Raw genomic sequence first — 20,178 nt, 5'->3', positions numbered from 1 at the left:
GTTATTTAACTCTTAAATGCTTTCAGATTTCAACCATGCTTTATATCAGAACATACAAACTATGTATGGTGGCACTGGCATTTTAAGAACAAGAAGGTTAAAATTTCAAAAGCAACACCCTGATTTCTCGGGCACGATGATGGTGTGATTTTTTTTTTCCGGGGCAGGGAGGTATGAGGCTAGAATTTCTCAGAACTGCTCAACGGTTGCTTCTCAAGGACTGCTTGAGTTTTAAATATTGCCATTGCCTCTACTGTAGTGTGTGCTCCAGAAAGGCAGTCTTGCCCTTTTCCCAACTCCCAACTGAAATAATCCCGGAGGCACTTTTGAAAGTAAGCCTGATCTTCAGGCGACAAGACATTTCACAGAGCCACGGCTGAAGACTGCAACCTCACTGTATATCTTCTTTAAACAATCACAGCCTGCAATGCCTAATTATCTGCTTCCAAAAGCATTTGGTTAGGCGCACGACACATCTCAGTAATGGAAATGGACTTGAGTCTCCTAGAGCCAGTTCATAAAAGCAATGGAGTCGTTTTAATACTGTCGATTCCCTCTCGGCAGTGCAGTCGAGTAATGTAGCAGAACTGTCTGATGGCCAAGGTAATAATCAGAAGAGATATAACAGACAGACCCATCTACTGGCTGATATCATAGAATTAGCTCATTTATTCAGCTGGAAGAGTTTGGCTTGAGGGGCCCCTGGTACTGGTTTCACGTGCCGCTCTCCCCTCCACAGCAACGGTTGGGCTATGCAGGGTCAACGTCCGAATCCTTACCTGCTTCCTGGAACCATGACTCCATCTGTCATTCCAGCGAAATCTCGTTCTCTTGCCCACATGTACTCACAGCCTTTATTACTGAGCACCAATTATTTTCATATTTGAGGATGCTAACTCTAGCTAAAAAAGAAAAAAAAGCAGCTGTTAGAATTTCCTTCCTTAGAGATTCTTCAGAACTGACAACCAAGAGTCCAGCTCAGCTAAGCAAGATAATGAGTTTTCCATTGTCAAGTCCTAAAGTCCTATCATGCCACCCTGCACTTTTGGAAGTTAGAAAACTCTGACGTACTGAAGCATCTCTCACTCACTGACCTCTCATGGTCCTTGTTTTATCCCAAACAAACTTCCCTCCGAAACACGATGATTCATCATTGTTCTTACGGCTACTGGTTAATATCCATGTTAATTATTCATAATTCCCTGTCAATAATCATGCCCCCAGGGAACCCGCTTCTCCTTGCTTCTATTCCTCTCCCTTAATCTAGAATTGAAAGAGATCAGCTACAACAGAAGGACTATACTGAAGTTTAATGTTTGTCCTGCCCCAGATTGTTAGGCATTAAAGGATAAGTAGTGGTACCCTCCCCCGTGCTCCTGAGTCTCGGGCAGGCTTTAACAACTACACAGGAAGAATCACGACGTCCATACTTCTCTCAAGCAAGCCATCAGATCACCCCCCAAGAGGGGAGTTTTAGGTGATTTTTTTCCTCAACAAACATATCTTAAAATGGAGGTCACTGATTTTACAAGGAGAATGAGGACACAGCACACTCATCAGAGAGCCCCAGTTACAGCCCCAGCTCAGCATTTGCAAAGTATATTAGATATTGGTTGACAAAGATCCCAAGCTTAAAGCCTGTGCTTTTTGCAAAAGAATGAGCAAATATTCAGGCTCAGTATTTGCTATCAATATTGCTTGGAAGTAAGAGGGAGACATCCTTGTTCAGAAGGTACTGGGCTCAGAGAAGGTTCTAGACAAGGTGTCAGGTCATTAATGCTCAACTTCTTATAGCATCACTAGATAGCAGTGCATGGGACAGTCCCTAAAATAAAGAATTACCCTACCCAAAATGTCAGTAGGTTGAGGAATCCTACCCTCTGGGATTATGGGAAGGAAAGAAAAGGATATTCTCACCCCATTCTCCACCTGGGACCTGGGTCCAAGTGGGACTGGGTGTAGCAACAAAGCCCCGCCTTGGGATTAGAAGATGGGCACTCACCCTGGCCTCTTTGCAATGGTGTGACTTCTGACAAATCAAAATTCCCAAGTCCTAATATCAAGTATTCTGTCTCTGTTGTCAAATATATCCTAGGCTGGGACTCACAGACACGTTTACCATAACTCAAGCAACATCATAATGCATCTTCCATGTTTGTGAGTGAAAGAGGTGCTATTAATAACTATACTGGGTCAATAGACATAAATCTGGATTGTCCTGGGCAAACTAGGACATCTGGCCATCCCACCAATAAGAAGAGAGCAGCAGAAACTAGCAAAGGGAAACAACTTTCTCTTGTGTTTATCTGGTATTCTGTCCATTTCAGGAGACTTGCACATTCACTAGCTTGTCTGATTATTACATCCACTCCTTTACACAGAAAGTATGAGGATTATTTTTACTCTGATTGAAGGGCAAACAAACTGAAAAACAGATTGGGAAGCTGGGTGCCCACGTGTCCCTGGTCTCTGGATTTCTAGCCCAGTGTCCTACCTTCCGCAGAAGGGTCTGCCCTCCCCCAGCAGCGTGGCGATCTAAAGCAAGGAGTCAGGACGCCATGGTGGCAGATTTGTGGTCCATGCCTATTTCCTTAACGGCTTAACAAGCCTGTTATATGCATTAAGTATTGGCCGCATAAGAGAGCCTGTGACACCATCTTAATACTAACCAGGAGAGAAGCTGGTTAGCATTAAGCAGCAAGAGAGCCCTGAGCCAGGACAGACAGCCATATTTTCTTCATTAATGCTCAACTTCCTATAGCATCACTAGATAGCAAACCACATCCATCTTTACGAGCAGTTTAGGGAGAATAAAGGAAGAAAGACACGCATGGGTAATAGAGAACATCCTCACGCAGAAAACTGACAAATCGGGTCACCTGATTTAGATCTGCTTTTCTTTCTTTTTTTCTCTGTATTTCATTTTATTTTATTTCATTTTTGCCATGTGGACAATACATTTTTATTTTATTTATTTTTTTAATGTGACTGTTCTTTTTTTTCTTTTTTCCTGATCTCACTTTATACTTGTTGCAAAACCTGATCTCTTCGACTCTGATCTAGAGCCATAGATGAGATTTTCCCCCTGCAGTTCAAAGTAACCTAAACGGATTATTCTCTTGATACGCCCTCCTGGTACAGAAGTCTCAGTGCTGGACCATATTCTCACTGCAGTGGCCACATAAAATTGTCTCACTCCTTTGTTTTAATATAGGGTTACCAGATAAAATACAGGATGATCAGTTACATTTGAATTTCAGATACATAACAAATAATATTTTAGTATAAGTATGTCCCAAATATTGCAGGGGACAATGTTTTGAAGTATGGTAATTTTCTCCCAATGTAAAGGTGCACTGACTTCCTCCACAAAACTACTGTCCTCTGGCCTGGCATCATTTGAAATATACTATAGTGCAGATGACCACAGACCCACTTAAAATTAGAGACCCTGAATTATGCAGAGCCATTAAAAAGAGGTTTTTCGAAAATATGGAGACCAAAGCTGGTGGTCTTCGGTGTGAAATGGGGAATTTCTACTTTCCACTTGAAGTTATTAACCAAGTAATCATTAGCACTCTCAGGCTGACCTGAGGCTCAGGATTTCACCTAAGAGAAAAAAATGAGCTGAATGAAGAGACACCATTTGCTGATTTGTGGTTAATGACCAAAGGCACCTCCCAGGGCTGGCCAGAGAGTTTGAAAAAAAAATCTAGAAATAAAAAGAGAACAGTCCTGGTTCTGGCTTGGGTGGAAAAAAAAAGAAAAATATCTATCAACAGAGAAATCGTTGGTGATGTATTTGGGTGGGGAGTTAATGTCTGTGGCAAAGGGCAAGCTTCAGGGGAGAGCCCCGTCTCCGCTTGTAGGTGAAGGATGCAGTGAAATAGAGCGGTGGGAGAGGTACCCGGGATGCTTTTTAAATTCTGGGTTACAGGGTTTGCAGGCAAACTGAAGTCTTTTGAAGTTTCCCCTCCTATACCCTGAGCAAATAACTATCTCTCATGTCTAAGGAGAAATATGTATTTGTAAAAGCCTGTAAATGGCTCATCTGGCTTTTCATACTTTTAAGAACACAAACAATATTTTAAATGTTTTAGTAGAATTGAATAAAAACCAGATGGGGCCTTTTTTTTTTTAAAAAAAGGTCTGAGTTTTTTACATAGATAACATGTAGCAGTCACCACACCCCTGCAGTGGAGGAGTAGCATGATTTCCAAACAGGGAAAGGGGAGGGCTGACAAATGAGACAAAATTCCATCCTCCTTGTAATTAAATCACCCACAACTCTAACAACGGACTCTTGATCCAGCTCCGTTGTAGAACAACACGGGACCCGTGCTTCACTGATTTTCAAGGAAGTCCCTCCCCTGGCAGCCCCGGCCTCTCCAGGGTGGAGGGGCAGCCGATGGCCAGCCCTGGTCCCACACCACACTGCGCTCCTAGAGGTCTCCCATCTGCCACCACCAGGCCCAGGCCAGCTGAGGCAGTAGGACAGCCTGCTGCGGGTCCAGGGATGTGCTCCTTGCTCACCTGTGTACGTTGGAAACCATCTCTGGCCACAGTCTTTGCTATAACTGAAGTCAACTCGGAACTTGATCAGCCACTTACCTGATCCTGTTTGGAATCAAACTAGCTCCTCTTCTGTCAAATACAACCTGAATTAAAATCAACCCTACCACATGAAACATGACATTTAAACAGAAACGAATCACCGCCCACTCTCTCTCTCCTGCCTGGTTGAAGAACCCAGCTTCATCAACACCGGTGGACAGCTGTCCCAAAGCAGCACTTCACTACCATTATTTTATGATTCAGCCCCTTCCATCATTCTGCCAGGGAAGGTTTACCAGCCTGTATGTATGACGGACACTCACATCATGGCAAGGCCCTCATCACCACCTGTGATTAAAGCTGAGAAGCCCCAACGGTACGTCTTTTAACGATGTTCTCAGAATTGTGGTATCTGATCTTGGTTGTATGACATGTCAAAAGCGCTTTAATCTGCCCTGGGTTAAGGGCTCACACATCTATGCTGGTGTCTTTCCAGACAAACAGTTGGTGATTTTTCACTCCCTGCTCCAAATATTCATTCTTCTTTCTATTTGCCTCATAACACAGAAATGAAAGAAGCAAAGAGAGTGTGTCCTCTGGAATCAGTTGTAACTATTGCTATTACACAGGTCATTTGGCCCAAATTGAGGCATCCTGCCTAGTTTCTCTATGGCTTGACTTTAAGGCAACAGAAAATGGAAAGAGGAGCTCACAAGAAAACGAAGTGCTCTAGAGACACTTCCCCGGAGAGGTCACCAGTACACCCTCGCTACGTCAGGGCCAATTTTTAGCCTATTGTTAACAGGACCAGAGACAGAAACCTCCAATGCCACTTGCTTATTCAAAATGTCCTCCTGTTTTTAGTGTGGGGATGCTTCTCACAGCAGGAGTTGGGGACCAGAAGGTTAAGTGGCAGTTCTCGGCTGCATACCTGCTTGTGTTTTTTAAATAAAATGCATTCAATTGCAGGACTGGCGGTCAGCACACATCCCAATGTTCTATTTAGCAAAGGGAGACGGTATCACCAAGTTCTCCTCTCATCTGATTCCCACAAGCCATGTCATCCCGGGCAGAACAATGAAATCTTCTGACCCTCAATTTCCCCATCTGTCCAATGAGGAGGTTAAACGCCCATGATCTGATTGTTAAACGTCAAGTTCTGATTCACGGGGGCTCCTGGCCCACAATATTGCCTAAAGAACACAGAGTATGCCTCAAGAGTATGTCTCAAGCATGTCCTTTTTTTTCTCAAAGACAGATATTTTTTAAACTATTAACCCCAGTCTATTTGTACTTCAGTTAGGTCCTATGGACATATCATAGTACAGGAATTACTCCAACAAGGAAGAGTGAAATCACCAAGCTAACGATAGTGACTCAACTAATTAGACGGGACACCTGAGCTCCACAGAGAGAAACGTTCGTTGGTATCGTGTGTGTATCCCCCAAGTTCATCTAATAATTCAGACAGAAGGGGGAAAGTGTGAATAATCTGAAATGATATCACTAAGAGTCTGCACTCTCGAGTTGGACTCATGAGAAGCGGTGATAGCAGAAATGGGGGTAACACAAGGGAGAGAATTTGGATGTAAGTACTGCTGGAATTCAGTTTGGGGGAATAGACATAGAAACGTAGGATGACATTAATTCACTTAAAGCCCTCTACTTTCTCTAGATATACAATGTCCAGTAGGGACCTAAGTATTCTGAGAAAAAAGAGCAAGGATAATTAAAATCCAAAGCACTATTTTTGCTTTTGCTCTGTTTGAAGTTCTTTCCCACAAGTTGCCCCTGAATCTTAAATTGCATAGACTCATTTTCTGATATTGTGATTTCAAAAGGTGACTTACACAGTCTGAAAATTAGCAGATCTTTTAGAATAAACTGGCTTTCCAGATAAAATGCAAAATAACTATTGTAGTCAAATTATTTGTATGGACTAGAGTTTAGTCTCTGAAATTACAATAGGGTAATTGTACCTAAAAGTTGGGAAAGAATAAATTATTTAAATGAGTGAATACCTTAAGCTAATGTTATCAAATTTTACAGTATGCAGTGGACTGAATCTTGGTGTCCCCCAAGAATTCATATGCTGGAATTGTGAGGGTATTTGGAGATGGGGCCTTTAAGAGGTATTTAGGCCATGAGAGTGGAGCCTTCATGAATGGGATTAGCGCACTTATAAGAAGAGGCCAGGCAGCTTGCTAGCTCTCTTTCCACCACGTGAGGATACAACAGATACAATGAGAAGTGGGCAGTCGGTAACCTGGAAGAGACCCTCACGAGAACCCAACCACACTGGCACCCTGATCTCAGATTCCCAGCCTCCAAATCTGAGAAATAAATCTCTGTTGTTTATAAGTCACCCAATCTATGGTATTCTGTGATAGCAGCCTGCACTAAGATAGGGTGTATTTGAGTCTCTTGGCGATCTTTTCAAAATGCAGCTTCTGATTCAGCAGGTCAGGGATAGGCCAGAGGAGGCTGATGTCACTGCTTGTACCCAGAGGAGGCTCATTTCTAATGAGCTCCCAGAGGAGGCTGATGTCACTGCTTGTACCCAGACCACACTTTAAGTGACCCTAAGTGACCAATTTTCGAAGAATTTCACTGCAGCCATCTACACTCAGATTATTCTAAGGACAATTTGATATTTGAGGATTTGGAAGGGACTCAACTGAATGCTGGGCTTCAGTTTCATCAATAATTATTACAAGAAAACACTGCTATTCTTTCAGCTTTCTTGTTTGGAATCAGGTCCTTAAAGTCTATGGTTGATGGAGATGAGTAAAAGGCAAGGCACATACGTGAAGAAGAGTTTTTATTTCCCTTACCCTTCTTCTTTCCCTCTAGCTTAACTGCACACATAAATTATGACTTGAGGAATCTGCCAGCATCGGACTGGGGGCGGCAATGAAACATCAGGCTGCTGTCCTGAGAAATGTGTCTTAGGACCCCTCCCATCAGCCCCTGTGAGAAAAGAACTGAGACAGTCCTATTGGTGAGGACCACAGCCAAGTCCCACCTGTGTACTCAGCTTTTTTTTTTAATGTTGAGCCTTCTTTTAATTTATTTATTTTTATTTTTGGCTGTGTTGCGTCTTCGTTTCTGTGCGAGGGCTTTCTCTAGTTGTGGTAAGCGGGGGCCACTCTTCATCGCGGTGCACGGGCCTCTCACTGCCGCAGCCTCTCTCGTTGCGGAGCACAGGCTCCAGAGGTGCAGGCTCAGTAGTTGTGGCTCACGGGCCTAGTTGCTCCGCAGCATGTGGGATCCTCCCAGACCAGGGCTCAAACCCGTGTCCCCTGCATTAGCAGGCAGATTCTCAACCACTGCGCCACCAGGGAAGCCCTGTGCATTCAGTTTTTAAAGTCATTATCTGATTGAAGAAAGAAAGGGACCTTGGTTCGCAGGTGACCTGAAGATAAGTGAGATAATATAACTCTTATATTTAGAGACCATTTAATACCACCTTGGTTAATTTCAGGTGTACAGCAAAGCAATTCATTTATATATATATATATTTATATATGTTCTTTTTCAGACTCTTTTCCATTATATGTTATTATAAGATATTGAATATAGTTCCCTGTGCTGTACAGTAGGTTTTTGTTGGTTATCTGTTTTATATATAGTAGTGTGTATCTATTAATCCCAAACTTAATTTATCCCTCCCCCACCCCTTTCCTCTTTGGTAACCATAAATTTGTTTTCTTTGTCTGTGAGTCTGTTTCTGTTTTGTAAATAAGTTCACTTGTATCATGTTTTTTGATTCCACATATAGGTGATGTCATATGATATTTGTCGTTCTCTGTCTGACTTACTTCACTTAGTATGATAATCTTTTAGGTCCATCCATGTTTCAGCAAAAATTTTTGAGTACCTACTATGTTCCAGGTGCTTTTCTAGGAGCTGGGAACATAGCAGAAATCAAAAAAGACAGAAATTTTTGACCTGATATTCTAATGAGAGATACAAACCAAAAAACGAGTAAGTACTTAATTTAGAATAAAAGTGAAAAATACTACGGAGACAAATTATTAACAATAGCCAAAGGATAGAAGCAACCTAAGTATTCACTGATGGATGAATGGATGAACAAAATGTGGTATATACGTGAAGTGGAATATTATTCAGCCTTACAAAGGAAGGAAATCCTGGCACATGGTACAACATGGATGAACCTTGAGGCCATTACATTAAGTGAAATAAACCAGTCACAAAAAGACAAATACTGTATGATTCCACACATATGAGGCACCTAGAGTAATCAAATTCATAGAGACAGAAAATAGAAGGGTAGCTGCCAGGGGCTGGTGGGACGGGGAGAGGGGAGTTATTGTTTAATGGGTATAGAGTTTCAGTTTTGCAAGACAAAGAAGTTGTGGAGATTGGCTGCACAATGATATGAATATACTTAACACTACTGAATGGTACACTTAGAAGTTCAGTTAAGTGGCTAAGTGATAAATTTTTGTTACATGTGTTTTATGTTATGTCTACTTTTTTTAATGCTATGGAGAACAATTAAACAGAGAGGTAGGTTAGTTAGGCCCAGGGTGGTTTTAAATAGGGTGGTTAAGAAAGGTCTCATTAATAAGGTGATCTTGGTGCAAAGACCTGAAGGAGGTGAGAGATTGGATTCCGTGAGAGAAGAGCCTTCTGGCAGAGAGATGGCAGGAATGACAAGGAGCCCAGGCCTCCCACCCTTTTGTCCCATCACCTTCACCAACTAGATGACTGACTTAGAGCCGCAATCTGCTCCCATCTAGATTGCAGGGCCACTCACTGGTCCTGCTGGGAGACCTGCCAGCGAAGACCTCTCAGGAGCAAGCAAGGATGCCATGAGGAACACCTACACTTTTCTGTTGCTCAGGTAACTCATCATTCCTTTTCAAGCTGTTTAATATTTAAGAGCTGAAGAGGGAGGGCCAGCAGAGTGCTATGCACTCTGTGTACCTAAGTCAGACTTTGATTAACTGGTGGACCAGAGACAAGGAGAGGACAACGGAAGAGACTGAGATCTGCACACAGCTCGGGCCCTGGGCAGAGAGAAGGTTCTAAGAAAAATGTGTTAGTCTAAGACTTAGGGAGTACCTGGGAGACAGGAGGGTCTCGGGGAGAAGGACTGTCCCATTCTGGACGGATCACAGCCCTGCTCCAGCACAGTACAGCCAACAGGGTACAGGGTGACAGGCCTGGCACTGGAGCTTCTAGACGTTCTCAGCAAGGAAAGGTACTCATACATAAGGCAAGGGTGAGGCGCATGGCTTCAGACATCTAAAGGGAAGCGGAGAATCAGAAAGCCATTGGTGAATATACCTGATACATGCCTAGGGACTATTAGAAAGACTACAAGGAGGGCTAAAATCCCATAAAATGTGGGAGCTACTTATGCTGGGACCTCTTTTATTGGTAAAGGCAGGGAAATTCGGTTTCTTGAAGGAATTCATTTCAGGGTTTTTTGTGTGTGTGCTCAAAGACTAAGATTCCATGATCTGTCTTCAAGTTCTTATCTTCACATATGGCTCAGTTTTATTTTCAGTCAATTTCCTTATCTTGTGTGTGCTTCAATTTCTTCATAAGTAAAATGGGGGCAATGATACCTGTTCTCTTGGCATAGCTACAAGTGTCAAATAAAATAACAGAGAGGGGGACTTCCCTGGTGGCACAGTGGTTAAGAATCTGTCTGCCAATGCAGGGGACACGGGTTCGAGCCCTGGTCCGGGAAGATCTCACATGCCGCGGAGCAACTAAGCCCGTGCGCCACAACTACTGAGCCTGCTCTCTAGAGTCTGTGAGCCACAGCTACTGAAGCCCAGGTGCCTAGAGTCCGTGCTCGCAACAAGAGAAGCCACTGCAATGCGAAGCCCGCACACTGCAACAAAGACGTTCGCGGCAACTAGGGAAAGCCCGCGCACAGCAATGAAGACCCAACGCAGCCAAAAATAAGTAAATTTATTTAAAAAAACTAATAATAACAGAGGGAAAACTACTTGGGGTAACTAAACGTCCTAGCTCAATAAACGGTCATGATTATTATTATATTCTTTTCATTGTCATTTTGCTACAGAATTCTTCTTCCCCCTCTCCACCCCGGGGCGGGGGAAAATCTGCCAAGAGTCTGAGCAAAGGAAGGCTGTAAAGTTATGTGTGCAGTTTATTTGTCAGGGACCCGCATGAGGAATTTAAAGCCTTTTGAAACATCTGTTGCATTTCAACACAGTAAGTGCAAATAACAGAGAAATAGTAGCATCTGGGTTAGAAATGAAAAATATCTCCTCCTATTTTAGAAGAGAGAGAGGGAGAAGAGAGAGAGAGGAGAGAAGAAGTAAGATTGTTATATTTCTTAAGCTACAGACTGAGCACGGGATCCCTAGGAATCTCGCTCACCTGCCGCTCAGGAAGCTGCATGATGAATGGGCCCTGCGCATCGCCAGCTGCTCCGGAGTCAGCTCTGGTCCCAGTGCCCCTCGCTGGCTGGGTCAGCACTTTGCTCTGTGGGTGCTGAGAAGTTGACTTTCTCCGTTTTCCGCTCCCTCCCTTGTGCCAGCCTTTGCTCTGGGAAAGAAGGAAGAAATGCTCCATGAAGTTTCATTTGCCTTGAAACAAACAGAAACATCTTGGGAGATATTACAGGCCGTGGTGCCCGCAGAGGGTAAGGGCCTGTGGCCCGCAGAGGGAAAGGGCCTGTGGCCAGGCCAACCCACTGCCTTGAAGAAGCAGAGAAGGCTGATGGGCACACAGAGGAACTGGACCATTCGTGGGGAAGCAAATGCCTTAAAGAAAGAGAAGGACATCTCCTAAGTTTCATAGGTTTTGTGTTCTTCCCTGCTTGAGAATGAGTTTCCTGGAGTTGTTTGGGGCCTGGCCTACAGGAGGTGGGCCCACAAGCAGAGGGCAGGTGGCCAACTCCCCACTTCTGTCCCTAGCCAGCCGTCAGCCCCAAGAACAAGACGTCAGGACAGGCAGCCGTCGTCGCAGACAGAACTGAGCCTACAGCAGCGAGGCCAGAGACAGATGCTGGTGTTGGTCTGGGAGCTCAACAGCAGGCACTGAGGTCTATCCTGGCCAGTCACAAACTCAGCTCACCCCAGAGTCCTTTTACCAGGCCCCTGTGAGACCTGACGCATCCCTTCCCAACAGGCACAAGGACACCTTAATCATGGTTTTTGCTTCACAAGTTCTGCTTTGAAGCCATGCACTGTGCTGAACTTTTATGGTGGCTCTGGGAGTGGTTTCTGGTTATACTGGGGATTGTTTCTTTATTTTCCACTGAATTTCCTTTTGTTTCCTCAAAATAATTATTGACAAATGTGTATAAATGTAAAACTGGGTAAGTGATGGCATTGCACCTTGAGTTTTCTCTCTCAAATGAAGTCCTCTGCTTTCCTATTCTCTTATTTATGAAATAAGAGAGAAAGAAAGAAAGAGGAAGGAATGAAGGAAGGAAGGAAGGAAGGGAGGAAGGGAAGAAAGGAAGAGAGAAAGAAGGGAGGGAGGGAGGAAAGAAGGAAAGAAGGCAGAGGGAGAGAAAGAGAGAGGAAAAGTGAAGGGGCAGTGAGAATACCTTTTTAAAAAGTCAACTAAATTATTCCAATATTTAATGATGCTTTTTCTTCTGTGTAGGGATTGAAGGCTGAATTATGCCAAGGTGTGACAATTAGAAAAATTCTGAGTCAGGGAAAGTTTACCTTAGCCTGATTTTATGCCTCTAATACATGCTTATTCTAAGATCTAAATTTAGAAAGGGGTTGTGAGATATTAGAGAAGAAGTTAGGGAAGCCACAAGACACATTTTTCTTTAAATCACATAAACGGCACTTTTTTTTTTTTTTTTTTTTGTGGTACGCGGGCCTCTCACTGTTGCGGCCTCTCCCGTTGTGGAGCACAGGCTCCGGACGCGCAGGCTCAGCGGCCATGGCTCACAGGCCCAGCCGCTCCGCGGCACATGGGATCTTCCCGGACCGGGGCACGAACCCGTGTCCCCTGCATCGGCAGGCGGACTCTCAACCACTGCGCCACCAGGGAAGCCCAACGGCACTTCTTTAACTCGCAAAGATGTCCATGTGAAATTCATGGAGGACTTACTAAGTACTACAGCATGGCAGCCACAGGGGTAGGTTTCATGGACTAGAAGAGAGAAGGGTCCACCTGAAAGACTTTGCAGGCCCCAATCCATCTTCACCATCTTCCTCCTCACCTTCATCCCTCCCCTGGACAAAGGGCAGGAGCCTCCCCCAACCACCCATGTCTCTGTTTCCTCACTTGCTTCCCTACAATCCACTCCCCCTCAAAAGTCAGTGATCTTTGAAACTACACATCAGAGGACATAACTCTCCTGCTCAAAACCCTCTGATACTGCTGCTGCCCAAGCTAGAAATAAAACCCGCACTCCTGGCCCAGGACCTGGCCAGCTCCCATCTGAGTTCCCACCTCAGCTGCTCCCAGGCTCTCTCCCCTCTTCCCAGGAAGAAAGGTGACCATGGTGCTTTTGGTTTCCTGTTCCCTCAGCAAACCTACCTTCTTCTGTCTTAGAGCAGTACCCTTCAAATACCTTGGAGATTCTTCTTGTAACTAAAAGTGGGAAAATGATGCTGCTAGCCCCAGGTTTTGTCCACAGGATGAGGATGAATAGTGCAAGAGTCAGTTTCCAAGGAACAATGGTAAGAAAAACTACGAAGTCATATTCTGTTTGCCACCTTCTGAGTTCAGCTCATTGAAAGCACTACTCATGCACTTGCTGCTTGTGTCTCCCCTTTGCTAGAAAGAAAGCCCCAGGGAGCAGCAAGCTCACCTGTCTCGTATTCTCCCCACCTAGAACCATACCTGGGACATAGTGGATACACCATAAATAGTTGAGTGAGTAAATGATAGAAAAAAGAAGGACACTCGCCCATTACAACTTTACATACTTATTCACAGCTATTCCACAATTAGGTACAAGAATGAAGGATACAAATTCTAAGTTGGAAACACATTTTTCTCTCGCTTAAAAGATGCAGAAACAAAAATGGTGACCTTGTCAAGCCCTCATGAATCTACCAAGACAAGCCCAGCTCCTGGAACATCCTCTGGCTGAGGCATTTGGCGCACCCTAACTGACTACTCAAGGAAATCCTCACTTCAAAAGAAAATGCTTGGGCTTCCCTGGTGGCACAGTGGTTGAGAATCTGCCTGCTAATGCAGGGGACACGGGTTCGAGCCCTGGTCTGGGAGGATCCCACATGCTGTGGAGCAACTAGGCCCGTGAGCCACAACTACTAAGCCCGCACATCTGGAGCCTGTGCTCCGCAACAAGAGAGGCCGCGATAGTAAGAGGCCGGCGCACCGCGATGAAGAGTGGCCTCCGCTTGCCACAACTAGAGAAAGCCCATGCACAGAAACGAAGACCCAACACAGCAAAAATAAATTAATTAATAAACTGCTGTTGTCATAAATACACAATCCGCCTATGTCATGAGACTCAAAATATTTAGAAAAAAAAAAAAAAGAAAATGCTTGACCAATGGCCTTGTCTTCGTTCGAGGTAGTGATTTAGCTTTCTGAGAGGCTTCCATTTGCAGCAAGGCCATGTGGCCGAGTGGAAAGAGTTTTTCAGCAGTATCTGCAGTGGTGACTGTTGCTTGGTGACTCAGGAAAAAGCCTTTGAGTCTCAGGATCCGTATCTGTCAAACACAGTACGATCTGCCTCAACTTCCCTCTCTAGCATTTCTGGAGACGTTAGATGCCTATCAAACCCTGTGAGCTTGCCTGGGAGAAAAAGAAACGTAGCACAGGTACAAAATGTACGTAGCTTTTTTCATGTTCTTATCTGTGTGATTCAGTTAATAGGTGATAGACTCTTATTGCAGCAAGATGTCCTCTTCCTCTAGGAACATGATTTGATTATTATTCCCAGCCCACAGAAATCTGAGGTCTGAAAGTCAGTAAATCTGGGAGAGAGACAGAGAGGAGCTTAGTTGAGACTCTGGCCTTGTAGAAACCTAGGAGATAATTCTAGCCAAGAACCAGGTTGAAAATGTGGATTCAGTTTCCTGTCCTTGCTGAGTCAGCTCTCCCTGGTATAGCCTTGTGGTTTTGCTTGATTTGATACAAATTCCCGAACCATCTAATTCATTCCTATTAAAAAGACCATGTAAAGAGAGACTACAGTGGTGTCCCCGTGGCCCCCACTGTTGACATCATTTGAACCACCTCTTCCCTGTGATTATGTGAGATAGCACAGTTGTCTAACACTTAGTCTCCTTCCACAATAAATCTTAAGTAGATGGTTGTGGCATCCCCTGCTCATTGCCCAACTGATAAGTATTCTTTTTTCCTTCATTGTTCACAAAACTCTGATTGTTTTTGAGCAGCAATATGCCCAGCCGCAGGTGAGATGCTCACTTGTGCAGCTTCTTGGAAGTTCAAGATGTTGATGTGACGCCGTTCTGGCTAATGGGATGAAAGTCAAAGTCTACTGGGAGCCTCTGGAGCCGGTTTGCTTCTCCTGATGTGAAGGGGCAAATGCTGACGACTCAGTCCTTTTCTTCCCATCTTGCACAGGAGGATATAGATGTGGTGGCCACCTGGTGACCACCAGAAACAAGCATCAAGACAAGAACCCTGGTATGGAGGGCATAGCACAAAGGTAGAAAGAGTTTGAGTCCCTGATGACGTCCCCGGGCAGCCGGGTCCACACCAGAAAGTACCTGCATCTGATCTTCTTGATATCTGAGAACAAGGAACATCTATTTGTTTATCATTAAAATTAATTCATTCAACAATCATCATCAAATCACTACTAAGTGATACTATGACCATATTATTTGAGAGTAGAGAAATTGTTCTGTAAATAGAAATAGCATCTTGGATCAGTACAAAAGAAGAGCCCTGAAACATCCCCTGCTTCCAGGGAAAAACATCTCTAAATCATCTCCACCATTTAGTCTCTAGTCTTCCTGGTCTAAATACAGAGATCAGAATTATTCCTTAGAGCCTGAATCCTTGACCCCTACGGCCTCACTTTTTCCCACCAGCCAATTCCCTCAGCTGTCCCACATCCACCCTTTATTATTTTTCCAACCATAAATCACTTGCTTTGTCCAGGTTTACAATTTTCCAAACTCTGCCCATTTCAATTAGTTGCCAGGGTCGCAGACATAACCCGGCAGCCGCGCCCTGTGGGCCGCTAACATCAGAGGCAGCTGGATTCCTGCAGGCTCTATTCCCATGTATGCCATCTTGAGTCCAGGACTAGATAATTTCACTCATCTAGAAAATTAAGGTGAATAAGAGAATAGAAAACTGGAATGGCATATGGTCTAGCTTCCTGAATTTGTGTGATTATCCATTATCAAATAGCAGGCACTGAGTTATTAAGTCTATTGACAGATGCAATGTAATTTTCTTCAAACAGATAACTGATCCTGGAGCTGATAAGGTCTGAATGTGCAGTGCACGCTCCCTCATATCTGGATCATTCCTCACTTTCTTCATTCAGTGCCCTATGTTATCAAATTACCAGTACCAATATATACACAGAAGTAAAGCAACATAGAATGCCTTAAATTTACACTCAGGGCTCTCATTTTCTTACTTAAAATTTTCTGACTCTGAACAGCATTGCTTTCTAGTCTTAGGAGCAACAGAGATAAAAATAAGTAGGAAAATACAACACGAAACGTTCAAAATTCTGGGTCTGGGAAAGGTTTGAAATAAATTGCACAGAAATGGGAGAGAAAGGGCTCTGAGCTTAGACCATTTTGAAGATTTCAAAGTTTAGAGTCAACACTGTTGTGATACTGCTAAACGTGCGAAGGGTTTGCCTTTTCCTTTTATAACCACTGGCAAGGATTTTCATGTTCCAGTAATAAATCAGCACTGAAATGTAGCTCAAATTACAAGAGCAAAATAAAATCATTGGGACAATACCTGATACAAACTGACTGGAGAAGATATTTTGGAAACATCTGAAAAACACTGCTCTGCGTACACACAGTAGGCACTTGGAGGACCTGCCGTTTTCAGCATTTGGGAAAAACTTTCTAAGCTTGTGAAACAAATAAACAAAATCCTTCTTGTCTCACAATTTAGCCTCAGGCTGTAATTCAAAACTGTTCTATTTCTGGGCTTCCCTGGTGGCGCAGTGGTTGAGAGTCCGCCTGCCGATGCAGGGGACACGGGTTCGTGCCCTGGTCCGGAAAGATCCCACATGCCGCGGAGTGGCTGGGCCACTGAGCCATGGCCGCTGAGCCTGCGCGTCCGGAGCCTGTGCTCCGCAACGGGAGAGGCCACAACAGTGAGAGGCCCGCGTACCGCAAAAAAAACCCCAAAAAAAACCCCCCAAAAAACTGTTCTATTTTTTTTCTGATAGTTCTTCCTGACTAACATGACTTTGTCAATGCTCTGGGTTCCAAAGAGTTAACAACAACAAAAAGAGAGTATCTAGGTGTTTGCTTAACAGATACACACTACTGTGTATAAAATAGATAAACAAGGATCTACTGTATAGCACAGGGAACTATGTTCAATATCTTGTAATAACCTATAATGTAAAAGAATATGAAAAAGAATACATATATACATATAACTGAATCACTTTGCTGTACACCTGAAACTAATACAACACTGTAAATTAACTGTACTTCAATTTTTAAAAAATGGGTGTATATAGTATACACATTATGGTTAAGAACAAATACCGGAGATTACGTGACCCCTTTGTGAGGAAATACGTGTTTTGGGGAGGGGGGAGTCTAGTTCTTCTTCGTTTGTGAAGATGTAGGTGAGACCCCATGCCTTCACTGTAGACACTGTAGATTGGGGTTCAGTTCTTACTGGAAACCAAAATATTTTAGCAATTCAAACATGTTCCCATTTGTTTGACAATAATTCACTGTGTTCTGAACTCCAAAATAAATCATCAGTTATATCTGACTGTAAGAATATACTCAGATATAAGATCAGATAAGAACCTTATTTAATAAACATAGTGATCATGATCTTGGGATTTCAGATGTTCAGATTTCATCGCACCTTCAGAAGACACTCCCCAGGTATCCTCTTTGTTTTCCTAGCTACAAGCCTTTGATATTTGTTTGAGGATTTAGTTGAGTTAAGATTTCCCCTTTTCTAAACCTACTAGGGAAACATTCTATTTCTTCCAGGCTGGTCATTTTCAAAGATGAAAGCAGTTAGGCTATTCGTTTTCCCCAATGAGTTGAGTCTTTATTCTGTAGGAGTGGCGTTCCAGAGCACACTTCAGTTCTCAAACTTCTTCGTGAAGTGCTGTTAGTGTAAAATAGCTTTTGAAATGACTTTGCTTGTTTCAGAATTCCTCTTCCCTCTTGAAGGGCCACATTCAGATGTGAGTTCAATGGAAGGAGAAAATAAAAATATTAATTACCCAGAGCTGCCTGAATCCTAACAGCCATGCTGAATGTGTAGGACACTGGTGGAGGCTTCCAAGGAACATCAATATTTATTATGAAGATGTGTGTATTGATTGAGCTGTAAAATGATTCAAAGTAATATATGCCATCCCAATAATTGAACTCCATTCAAAAGAACACCAATGTAGCCACTATGAAAATTGAAAGAGATGATTTTGATTTATTAAATTACTCTATGCAGCCAGAAGATATTGAACAAAGAGGGGAAAAGTTAATATAAAACTATGGTCCTGCTGCCTTGCTGTTAGAAAGAAGGACCAGAGGCATATTGGGCATCATGAGTAAGAGGACTGAAACTGAACAGGGGGACTTCCCTGGTGGCGCAGTGGATAAGAATCTGCCTGCCAATGCAGAGGACATGGGTTCCAGCCCTGGTCCCAGAAGATCCCACATGCAGTGGAGCAACTAAGCCCACGCGCCACAACTACTGAGCCTGCACTCTAGAGCCCGTGAGCCACAACTACTGAGCCCATGTGCTGCAACTACTGAAGCCTGCGCACCTAGAGCCCGTGCTCCGCAACAAGATAAGCCACCGCAATGAGAAGCCCCCCGCTCGCTGCAAGTAGAGAAAGCCCACGTGCAGCCATGAAGACCCAATGCAGCCAAAAATAAAAATTAAATTGAAAGAAAGAAACTGAGCAAGACCCTGTGGGGGTCCAGGGCATGGAAGCCCTTCTGTCCCCCTCCAGCCTCCAGGACCTTCCCTGAGCTCCAAAGGGCAGATTTGAACAGCTGCTAAACAGGGAAGGGAGGGGATACAGAGACAAGAGAGGAGCAGTCAAGAAACAATAGTGCAGCCTTGGGGCAGGTTGTATATGTATCCAGCTCAAGGGATACACATAACAATGTCTTGAAGCCCTTTATAGAATTAAAGCCCAACAAATGGAGGATGCCACCATTCTTCACACCAGGGAAGACCACCTGAGGCCAGACTAAAGGAACGAGAGGAGCTCATCAAGGAGATTACCTGAGACCAGATTAGAGGAGTGCAGGCCCTGCAAACACCCTAATCTCACCAGCGAGCCCACCCTTGAACTGTTGCCATAAAACTCCTCAACAAACTCCCCTGGGTTGGGACACATAGTTTTCAAAGGCATGAGTCTGCTCTGTCCACTTTTGCCTGGCAAAGCAATAAAGCTATTCTTTTCTATTTCACCCAAAGCTCTGTCTCGGAGATTCAATTTGGCACCGGTGTACAGAGGCTGATGTTTTGGCATCAGGATCCGGCCACACATTTTTAGAGAATGAGTGTTCTTTTGAATGAGGATTTGGTGGCCCTGAAGCTGACTGCAAGGCCACACCTTCTCTCTTGAATAGCCTGTCCCCTTCTCATGTCACCTCTCTCACAAGGGAGAGGTCACTCCAAATTTGTTTCTCTCCTCTCTGTAGGTGGATATGGGCATAAGGGTAGGTAACAGGGATGAAATTCACATTTAGGGAAACTTTACATACTCAAAATCATCAACTAGCCAGAATCCCTCCATACACTCTGTTTAAACACAGGACAAAGCCCGTGTATCTCACACACATTCAGGGAGGACATGAGGTCAGTTGGCATGTTTTAAAGGACTTTAAGAGTCTATATTGTAGTCAATAAACGCATCTCAGCTTTTTCCATTCTATCTTCAGTTAATAGTGCAAATTCATATTCAGATGAGGAAAGCTGCCTCTGATATTACAGAGATAACTATTATTAAGGAAATATATAATCAACTTCATAATACTATCATTACTAAGATGTGAAAGTAAACAGAAAAGGTTTTCAACACAGATCAAAACAAAGAGATTTTATGAAACGGTCAACCCAAAATGTTAACCTCCCTAACATACCCCCATCTTATTATTTTTGTTAATTGGGGTATATGGGTCGAATGGTGGCCCCCCAAAATATATATCCACCAGGAACCTGTAAATACAACCTTATTTGGAAAAAAGGGTAGTTGCAGATGTAAATAAGTTAAGGATTTTGAGATGAAATCATCCATCTCGAGGTTACCCAAGTGGACTCAAAAATCTAATGACAAGGATCCTTGTGAGAAGGGAAGAAGAATTTGTAGAGACATGGATGGATCTAGAGACTGTCACACGGAGTGAAGTAAGTCAGAAAGAGAAAAACAAATACCGATATTAACGTATATGTGTAGAATCTAGAAAAATGGTACAGGTGAACCTGTTTGCAAGGCAGAAATAG

At 43.6% G+C, this 20,178-nt stretch overlaps 1 long non-coding RNA gene across 1 annotated transcript in view; it reads right to left on the bottom strand.

Moving 5' to 3' along the window:
• Positions 1-695: 695 nt before the first annotated feature.
• The window catches only part of LOC137205639 (uncharacterized), a 49,172-nt gene continuing 29,689 nt past the window's right edge, over positions 696-20,178 (bottom strand). Inside the window, exons 2-3 of the long non-coding RNA XR_010934228.1 lie at positions 10,945-11,112; positions 696-902 (exon numbers count right to left, since the gene is read on the bottom strand). This is a non-coding gene — a long non-coding RNA (uncharacterized lncRNA). The remainder of the gene's footprint in view (positions 903-10,944; positions 11,113-20,178) is intronic.

Source organism: Pseudorca crassidens, chromosome 14 (genome assembly GCF_039906515.1).
Source record: "Pseudorca crassidens isolate mPseCra1 chromosome 14, mPseCra1.hap1, whole genome shotgun sequence".
Classification (NCBI taxonomy): domain Eukaryota; kingdom Metazoa; phylum Chordata; class Mammalia; order Artiodactyla; family Delphinidae; genus Pseudorca; species Pseudorca crassidens.
The sequence above is the reverse complement of the archived record's forward strand: the minus strand, read 5'-3'. Positions and strand labels throughout refer to the sequence as shown.